The sequence below is a fragment of the Prunus avium genome, chromosome 5 (genome assembly GCF_965620075.1).
Source record: "Prunus avium chromosome 5, drPruAviu1.hap1.1, whole genome shotgun sequence".
Taxonomy (NCBI): domain Eukaryota; kingdom Viridiplantae; phylum Streptophyta; class Magnoliopsida; order Rosales; family Rosaceae; genus Prunus; species Prunus avium.
In genome coordinates this window covers 2,901,084-2,911,332 of record NC_142288.1, presented here as the reverse complement: position 1 = coordinate 2,911,332, position 10,249 = coordinate 2,901,084, and the positions used below count along the sequence as shown (strand labels likewise).

Here is a 10,249-nt window from a genome sequence, read left to right as displayed (position 1 = left end):
AAAATTGAAAACACAAATGAATGAAATTTGAAAACCTTCCCCCCAGACCTGAATTGAACATTGTCCTCAATGTTAAAGCAAAGTAAAGATGATTGAGAACAAGTAAATGATAAAGGGAAAAGTTAAGAAAAAGTTTAGAAGAAAAAAAAAAAAAAAAAAAACACAAATATACAAGCAACTCACGGATGACCAGTTAAGGGCCTCAGAAAACACAGCCAGGGGATCCGGGAAGGTTGGAGGGGTCACAATGGTCCCGCTTAAAACCCAAACTTCTTAGACACCGAAGGTGTCGCCTAAAGAACTCCTAGACATGGGTTGCCTCCCAAGAAGCGCCTTAGTTACTGTCTTGGCAAGACATTATGCGATCAGCTAAGTTGATGGTACAAAGGGAAGTTGATCCACCACATGGCCTGTTTGAATGCCAGCTGAGATTCCCTCATAGAATGGCTTTAAACGTTGTCCATTTACTTTGAAAGTTGAGCCGTCTTTAGGGTTTTGAATCTCCACAGCTCCATAGGGAGAAACATTGACCACGGTGAATGGGCCTTGCCATCTAGACTTCAATTTTCCTGGAAAGAGACGCAATCGTGAGTTAAACAAAAGAACTGACATACCTTTGGAGAACTCTTTCCGTTGAATGTTTCTGTCATGGTAACTCTTGGTTCGTTCTTTGTAAAGCTTTGCATTCTCATAAGACTCATGTCTAATTTCTTCCAATTCATTGAGCTGAAACTTTCTTGCATGGCCTGCCTTGTCTAGATCAAAATTTAACTTCTTGATGGCCCAAAAAGCATTGTGTTCAAGCTCCATTGGCAGGTGACAAGCTTTCCCAAACACAAGACGATAAGGGCTCATCCCAATGGGAGTCTTATATGCAGTCCTATAAGCCCATAATGAATCATTGAGCTTGGCTGCCCAATCTTTCCTTGTATTGTTCACCACCTTCTCCAGGATGTGCTTAATTTCTCTATTGCTTATTTCCACTTGACCAGAAGTTTGCGGATGATATGGTGTAGAGAATCGATGGGTGATGTTGTACTTCTTCATGAGTGCTTCGAATGGCTTGTTACAGAAGTGGCTGCCTCCATCACTAATGACAGCCCTTGGAGTACCAAACCTTGTGAAAATATTATCCTTCAAGAACTTGAGCACCACCTTATGATCATTGGTTTTGGTGGCTATGGCTTCCACCCATTTAGACACATAATCAACAGCAACAAGTATGTAAGTACAACCAAAGGAAGATGGGAATGGTCCCATGAAATCAATACCCCACGCATCGAAGAGCTCCACAACAAGTATGCTATTCAATGGCATTTCATTCCTGCGACTTATGTTCCCCATCCTTTGACACCTATCACACTTAACACAAAAATTAAACGCATCTTTGAATAGAGTGGGCCAAAAGAAACCAGATTGGAGAATTTTAAGTGCTGTTTTCTTAGCTCCAAAGTGACCTCCACAAGCCAATTCGTGGCTATGCCTAAGTATGCTTTCTTGCTCTTCTTCTGGAACACATCTTCTGATGAGTTGATCCGGGCAATGCTTGAATAAGAAAGGTTCATCCCAGACATAATGTTTCACCATGGAAAAGAACTTCTTCTTGTCCTGAGAAGTTAGATCATTTCTAAGAACACCACAAGCAAGATAATTAACAAAATCAGCATACCATGGTTCTTTGACTTGGGCAGCATATAGTTGTTCATCAGGGAAAGTCTCATTCAAGGGTAGCACAGCTTCTCCTTTTTCTTCAACCACAATTCTGCTCAAATGATCAGCTACCACATTCTCACATCCCTTCTTGTCTCGAATTTCCAAATCGAACTCTTGCAGCAAGAGAATCCATCTAATCAAGCGTGGTTTTGCATCCTTCTTAGTGAGCAAGTATCTAAGAGCTGCATGGTCAGAATAAACAATTACTTTAGAACCAACAAGATAAGAACGAAATTTTTCTAAAGCAAAAACCACAGCAAGGAACTCCTTCTCTGTTGTGGAGTAGTTGATTTGAGCATCATTCAAGGTCCGGCTAGCATAATGAATCACATGGGGGAGCTTGTTCTTCTTTTGACCTAAAACTGCACCAATAGCAAAGTCAGAGGCATCACACATTATTTCAAATGGTAAAGACCAATCTGGAGCTATGATAATAGGGGCTGAAGTTAGCTCCCTCTTCAAGGTAGTAAAGGCTTCCATGCAAGCTTCATTAAACTCAAAAACAGCATCCTTAGCAAGGAGATTACACAATGGCCTTGTAATGCTTGAGAAATTTTTGATGAACCTTCTATAGAATCCAGCATGACCTAGAAAGCTTCTAATTCCTTTCACAGAGGTAGGGGGTGGCAGATTTGAGATGAGATCGATCTTGGCTTTATCCACTTCAATTCCCTTGCTTGAAATCACATGGCCTAGCACAATGCCTTGTCTCACCATGAAGTGACACTTCTCCCAATTCAAAATCAGGTTTGTTTCCTGGCATCTTTTAAGCACTAGAGACAAGTGGTGAAGACAATTATCAAAAGAGGAACCAAAAACTGAAAAATCATCCATAAATACCTCAATGAATCGTTCCACCATATCTGAAAAGATTGACATCATGCATCTTTGGAAAGTTGCTGGGGCATTGCACAAACCGAATGGCATCCTTCTATAAGCAAACGTACCAAATGGGCATGTGAATGTGGTTTTCTCTTGGTCTTCCGGAGCAATGGGAATTTGATTATAACCTGAAAAACCATCAAGAAAACAATAGTAAGCATGGCCAGATAAACGTTCAAGAATTTGATCAATAAAAGGCAAGGGGAAATGATCTTTTCTAGTGGATGTGTTCAACTTCCTGTAATCAATGCAAACTCTCCAACCAGTGATAGTTCGTGTAGGAACTATCTCATTCTTCTCATTCTTCACAACGGTGATTCCGGACTTCTTCGGAACAACTTGTACAGGGCTCACCCACTTAGAATCTGAAATTGGGTAGATGATTCCTACATCGAGTAGCTTTAAAACTTCAGCTCTAACCACCTCTTTCATGTTGGGATTTAGCCTCCTTTGGGCATCACGGGATGGTTTGCTGTCTTCTTCCATTAGAATCCGGTGCATGCACATGCTTGGACTAATTCCTTTGATGTCTGCTATGGTCCACCCAATGGCTGTTTTATGCTCTTTTAGAACCTTAATTAAGCTCTCTTCTTCATGTGAGGTGAGACCTGCAGCAATTATAACAGGGAGAGTTTCGTTAGCACCCAAATAAGTATATTTAAGATGATTGGGCAGTGGTTTAAGTTCTAGCTTTGGTGGGGTGATAATGGATGGCTCCAATTTCGTGGATGATGGTCCAAGAGGCTCGAGTGGTGGCCTAAAGGATGGTGGGTATGGTTGAAACACTTCTAAGGCAGCCACCACTTCTTGGAACTCCGGTTCACAAAGATCTTCCTCTTCTTGTGTTAAGACAGCTTCTAGAGCATCATTAGACTTTCTCTGCAAAATTTTGGAAGAAACCTCATGATCCACAACATCAATTGAAAAGCAAGAATCAAGAGAGATAGAAGGTTGAGATAGAGCATTAAGCATTTTAAATTCAACAGTTTCACCCAGAACAGTCATGGAAAGGGTGCTATCTTTCACTTTGATAACTGTGTCTGCAGTGGCCATGAATGGCCTGCCTAGGAGAATGCGATCAACATGATCTCCATTTGGATTGTCTTCCATGTCCATCACTACAAAATCAGCAGGGAGAATTAGTGTATTAACTTGAACTAAAATATCTTCTACAATACCTTTTGGATATTTTATAGAATGATCAGCTAGTTCAAGTCGTATTGAAGTCTTCTTCATCCCTTCTAAGCCAAGCTTTTGATACAATGAATATGGCATTAGGTTGACACTTGCTCCCAAGTCCAACATGGCTCTTCCAACCTTATTGCCTCCAATGTTAATGGGAATGTCAAAGCTGCCAGGATCAACTAGTTTTGGTGGAAGCTTCCTTTGCAACACAGCACTTACATTCTGGTCAAGCTTTACATCTTCATTTGGAGCGAAATTGAGCTTGTGAGTTTTCAAGTCCTTGATGAACTTTCCATATGCAGGAATCTGTTCAATAACATCAAGCAAAGGCAAATTGATATTAACTTTACTCAAAATATCATAAATCTCTTTAAAAGCCTTATCTTGCTTTGCTTTCTTAAGACGGCCTGGAAATGGAATCAGTGGAACATATGGAGCGGGTGGCACGTATCTATCTTCTTGAAGATGTGGTGGCACAAATTTGTCATCTCTCTTATGCAATTGGAATTGTTTGGATTCCTGAGAATCTGATTTGGCATTAGGAGCAGATTGAGAAGTTTTGAGATGTTCCCCTTCTGTAGCCGTGGTCTCCTCCTCTTCATCTTCTACAATCACAACATCATTTGAAAGATTAGAATCAACTTTACTATCAATGATCTTACCTGATCTGAGCACATGAATGGCCTTGGCTTCTTGGTTCTTTGGATTGATCTCGGTTTGGCTTGGCCATTTCCCAGGTGCTCTTTGAGTTATTTCAGCAGCTAATTGGCCTATTTGAACTTCCAATTTGGCAATGGCAGCTTGTGTAGTTTGCTGGAAATTGGATTGGTTGATTGCCATCTGCTTAACTATATCCTCCAATGATGATGTTTGTTGTGGCTTTTGGAATGAAGGGGGATTAGCTTGATTCTGAGTATTCCTCCATGAAAAGTTTGGATGATTCCTCCAACCTGGATTATAACTTTGAGAGTATGGATCATTTCTTGGACCTTGGTTGTAGGAATTTACCAACTTAGCTTGCTCTTGCACAAATTCTGGATATCCAGCCCCAAGTGGACAAGCTATGGTAGCATGGTCAGGAGTTTCGCAAATACTACACACTTCCTTCGGAGGGCTTCTTGAGTTTAATGCAAGAAGAGCATCTAGCTTTTGTTCCAGTTTTGAAATCTGCACACTAGAAGCATCATTAGAACCACTAATAACACGTTTACCTCTTGTATCCGTATGTTGGGTCTCCATTGCTATCTCCTCAAAGAGTTCGTATGTTTCTTCTGGAGTTTTGGTTTTAAAAGAACCACCTGCAAAATTGGTGACTATATTATGACTAGAAGGGGTTAGTCCTTTATAAAACATACGCATTTGAAGCTTCAATGGAATCCCATGATGAGGACATTGGTTGAGCAGCCCATTGAATCTCTCCCATGCTTCACAAAACGATTCATCATCTTGCTGTGCAAATAACAAGATCTTATCCCTAAGCATGTCGGTCTTTTGCGTGGAGAAGTATTTCTCCAAGAACTTCTTTTGAATGGCAGCCCATGTAGTGAGTGAACCAGGCTTCAAAGAATTCAACCAATATTTCGCCTTATCCTTCAAAGTGTATGGAAACACTCTCATTCGAAGTTGATCTTCTGTCACACCTGTCAAGGGAAAAGAACTCACAACATTAAAAATATCCTTTATATGAGTTAATGGATCTTCATTAGGTAAACCATAAAAGGAAGGCAGCATATTAAGATGAGAAGATTTAAGCTCATAATTTCGAGCTACAGTGGGCAGCAAAATGCTTGAAGGAGATGCTGGAATTGTTGGGATATCAAGTTCTCCCATGAACTCATTGGCAGCCATCTCTTCTTCTTCTTCTTGGTCTGAACTTGCTTCCGAATTTGAAGGTGAAGAACCAGGAAGTTCAGTGTGGAGAGCAATACTTGTAAATGTGGCAAGAGCTTGCTCTTTTGCAGTTGACAACTCTCTTTCTAGACGATTATGAACTTCAGAGATCACCCGGTTGGGTTGCAACGATGGTCCTGCGTTCAAAGATCTGGAGCGTTGGAACGAAGACCTCACTTGTTCAAGGAACGGTCTTTTAGACATAAACTACCTGAAACAGAAAATTAGATTAATTAGAAACACTAAAAAGAATAGGGTAACCTTGGGCACATAACCAGGGAAGAACTTTCGTTCAATCCCCGGCAACGGCGCCAAAATTTGTTGTTAATTATTATGTTAACTCGCAATTGTACGGGGCAATTAGTAATATAGCAAGACAAGTACGAGGTCGTACCCACGAAGACTGAGAAGTTCAAATTAGTTATGTACGTAGATTACCGAATTCAAGAAGTTAGGAAGTTAAGTCTAAAACAGAAATTAAAGTGAGAGTGATTGTGATTGTGAAAGGAAGTGAGCAAACTGAAATTGCAAATGAAAGCAAATAAACAAGTGTAACAAAGAGTGGTTTTAAGAGTTGGAAAACAGATTTGGAGACTAGGGCATTCGAATCACCATAACAATTCAATTCTGGGTTATATGGAGTCAAGTAACAAGTCTAATTCAGATTCAAAGATTGATTCTAGCTAAAGTATGATTAGGCCATGGTGTTTGGTCCTAACCTTGTGTTCCTAATTCCCTAATTTGATCATTTGTTGTCTAACCTAAAATTAAGCATTAGGAACCCATTAAGCATAGAAGAACAATTTAAACAACCAAGCATGTATCTAATCCCTGTTGTCGAATGTCCATACATACTCTTCCTATTCATAGTTCAATTCGAATTAAAGCATGGTGTCACTCTTAATTCAAACCAAGATAGTTAACAAACAAGTTCTAATGGTGATCAATCATTCAAACAAGCATGTTAACTTATAAGCATAATGAATAAGAACATGAATCATGAATCAAACTTGAAACTCCAAACTTATAAACCCAGAATATTCATGTTAGGTTACATCGAAGCCCTAGTTATGGATTTAGCTACTCATAATGGAAAAGAAACTAAAATAGAAATGGGAAAACATAATGAATGCCATAAGAGTAGAAAAACCCTTTTATGAAGTTCTTGTAGTGTCCAATGCTTCTCCAAGAGCTTCTCCACGTCTAGAAGGATGTATGAAGGATATGGAGGTGATTTGAGATGAGCTTGAGTGAGTGGTGATGGCTGAGAAAGAGGAAATTCGTAGGGAAATGGAAGGGAGGTTTTCTGGAGCTGTTTTGGTGATTTTGGGGCAGTTTAGAGTATTGGGTTGATTGCTTGAGTGTTTGGGGTTGTGGGAATGTATGAGGATGATTTCTGGATGATGGAAGTGTGGAGGATGGCTGAAGTGAATTTTGTAGCTTGAAGACTCCTCTATTTATAGGGCTAAGAGGGAGGAACATCATGATGAAATCCAACACCACCATTCCTCATTTAATACAACCCATAACTCCCACTTCATCTTGTCTATGTTAGTGTGGTTGGAATCAATCCCATCCCATACTTCTTTTGCTGCACCTCAAGCTTTCTTCACATGGGATCAAAGGTGATCAATTGTGGCTGCCTTTTGCTGCCAACCCATGTGGTCTTCTTTTGGTTGTTGAACAAAAACGAGTCTTCTGAACCAGACTTGGTGTAGGAAGGCCAGAGGTTTCAAAACTTATCCAATGGGGCTCAAATTTAGATATGTTATAGTAGACACCCATTGGAACAACTTCTATGAAGATCTTCACCTCATCCAAGCCCCATAGCATGCTGATCCAAGGCCAAGAAGCTGACCTACGAAATTGGGCTGGAAAGGAGTTGTAGCCAAAATGTGTTTGTCTTTAAGCCCTTCTTCCATTCACCCAAATCAAGCCTTAACATGCATGGATTGCATCATTTCCTATCCAAAGTCATCATTGTTACCTAAATGTCAATTAACTGAAAGATAAACACAAAAAGGATTAAAAGCACAAGTTTAACTCAAAAACATAACCAAATCATAAGTTAGAAGGGTACAAAATGATATACAATTATGAACCGATCAGGTGTATTCCATACTTCTAGCGATTGGATTTCACTCAAAACTAACCAAATGACTCCTCCCACCATATGATGATGTTGCCCAATTTTTGGGCTCGATCCGAAATCAATAGGTGTTCCAAAAAGGACAATTCAAGTTCAACGGCAGTTCCTTCCTAACTGGAGTGGTTGGTGTATTCCATACTTCTAGCGATTGGATTTCACTCAAAACTCACCAAATGACTCCTCCCACCATATTATGATGTTGCCCATGTTTTGGGCTCGATCCGAAATCAATAGGTGTGAGAAATTGGACAATTCAAGTTCAATGGCAGTTCGTTCCTAATTGGAGTGGCTGGTGTATTCCATACTTCTAGCGATTGGATTTCACTCAAAAGTCACCAAATGACTCCTCCCACCATATTATGATGTTGCCCATGTTTTGGGCTCGATCCGAAATCAATAGGTCTGAGAAATTGGTCAATTCAATTTCAACGACAGTTCGTTCCTAATTGGAGTGGTTGGTGTATTCCGTACTTCTAGCGATTGGATTTCACTCAAAAGTCACCAAATGACTCCTCCCCCCATATTATGATGTTGCCCAAGTTTGGGGCTCGATCCGAAATCAATAGGTGTGAGAAATTGGACAATTCAAGTTCAACGGCAGTTCGTTCCTAATTGGAGTGGTTGGTGTATTCCATACTTCTAGCGATTGGATTTCCCTCAAAACTCACCAAATGACTCTTCCCACCATGTTATGATGTTGCCCAAGTTTGGGGCTCGATCCAAAATCAATAGGTGTGAGAAATTGGACGATTCAAGTTCAACGGCAGTTCGTTCCAAATTGGAGTGGTTGGTGTATTCCATACTTCTAGCGATTGGATTTCACTCAAAACTAACCAAATGACTCCTCCCACCATATGATGATGTTGCCCAATTTTTGGGCTCGATCCGAAATCAATAGGTGTTCCAAAAAGGACAATTCAAGTTCAACGGCAGTTCCTTCCTAACTGGAGTGGTTGGTGTATTCCATACTTCTAGCGATTGGATTTCACTCAAAACTCACCAAATGACTCCTCCCACCATATTATGATGTTGCCCATGTTTTGGGCTCGATCCGAAATCAATAGGTGTGAGAAATTGGACAATTCAAGTTCAACGGCAGTTCGTTCCTAATTGGAGTGGCTGGTGTATTCCATACTTCTAGCGATTGGATTTCACTCAAAAGTCACCAAATGACTCCTCCCACCATATTATGATGTTGCCCATCTTTTGAGCTCGATCCGAAATCAATAGGTCTGAGAAATTGGTCAATTCAATTTCAACGACAGTTCGTTCCTAATTGGAGTGGTTGGTGTATTCCGTACTTCTAGCGATTGGATTTCACTCAAAAGTCACCAAATGACTCCTCCCCCCATATTATGATGTTGCCCAAGTTTGGGGCTCGATCCGAAATCAATAGGTGTGAGAAATTGGACAATTCAAGTTCAACGGCAGTTCGTTCCTAATTGGAGTGGTTGGTGTATTCCATACTTCTAGATTGGATTTCCCTCAAAACTCACCAAATGACTCTTCCCACCATGTTATGATGTTGCCCAAGTTTGGGGCTCGATCCAAAATCAATAGGTGTGAGAAATTGGACGATTCAAGTTCAACGGCAGTTCGTTCCAAATTGGAGTGGTTGGTGTATTCCATACTTCTAGCGATTGGATTTCACTCAAAACTAACCAAATGACTCCTCCCACCATATGATGATGTTGCCCAATTTTTGGGCTCGATCCGAAATCAATAGGTGTTCCAAAAAGGACAATTCAAGTTCAACGGCAGTTCCTTCCTAACTGGAGTGGTTGGTGTATTCCATACTTCTAGCGATTGGATTTCACTCAAAACTCACCAAATGACTCCTCCCACCATATTATGATGTTGCCCATGTTTTGGGCTCGATCCGAAATCAATAGGTGTGAGAAATTGGACAATTCAAGTTCAACGGCAGTTCGTTCCTAATTGGAGTGGCTGGTGTATTCCATACTTCTAGCGATTGGATTTCACTCAAAAGTCACCAAATGACTCCTCCCACCATATTATGATGTTGCCCATCTTTTGGGCTCGATCCGAAATCAATAGGTCTGAGAAATTGGTCAATTCAATTTCAACGACAGTTCGTTCCTAATTGGAGTGGTTGGTGTATTCCGTACTTCTAGCGATTGGATTTCACTCAAAAGTCACCAAATGACTCCTCCCCCCATATTATGATGTTGCCCAAGTTTGGGGCTCGATCCGAAATCAATAGGTGTGAGAAATTGGACAATTCAAGTTCAACGGCAGTTCGTTCCTAATTGGAGTGGTTGGTGTATTCCATACTTCTAGCGATTGGATTTCACTCAAAACTCACCAAATGACTCTTCCCACCATATTATGATGTTGCCCAAGTTTGGGGCTCGATCCGAAATCAATAGGTGTGAGAAATTGGACGATTCAAGTTCAACGGCAGTTCGT

General features: G+C 40.6%; 1 non-coding gene across 1 annotated transcript; it reads left to right on the top strand.

The window, feature by feature from the left end:
* The first annotated feature begins 5,155 nt into the window (after nt 1-5,155).
* LOC148294212 (small nucleolar RNA R71) lies at nt 5,156-5,262 on the top strand. Its single transcript, XR_015836187.1, has one exon. It is a non-coding gene; the product is annotated as a small nucleolar RNA R71 (small nucleolar RNA).
* Nucleotides 5,263-10,249: the final 4,987 nt, after the last annotated feature.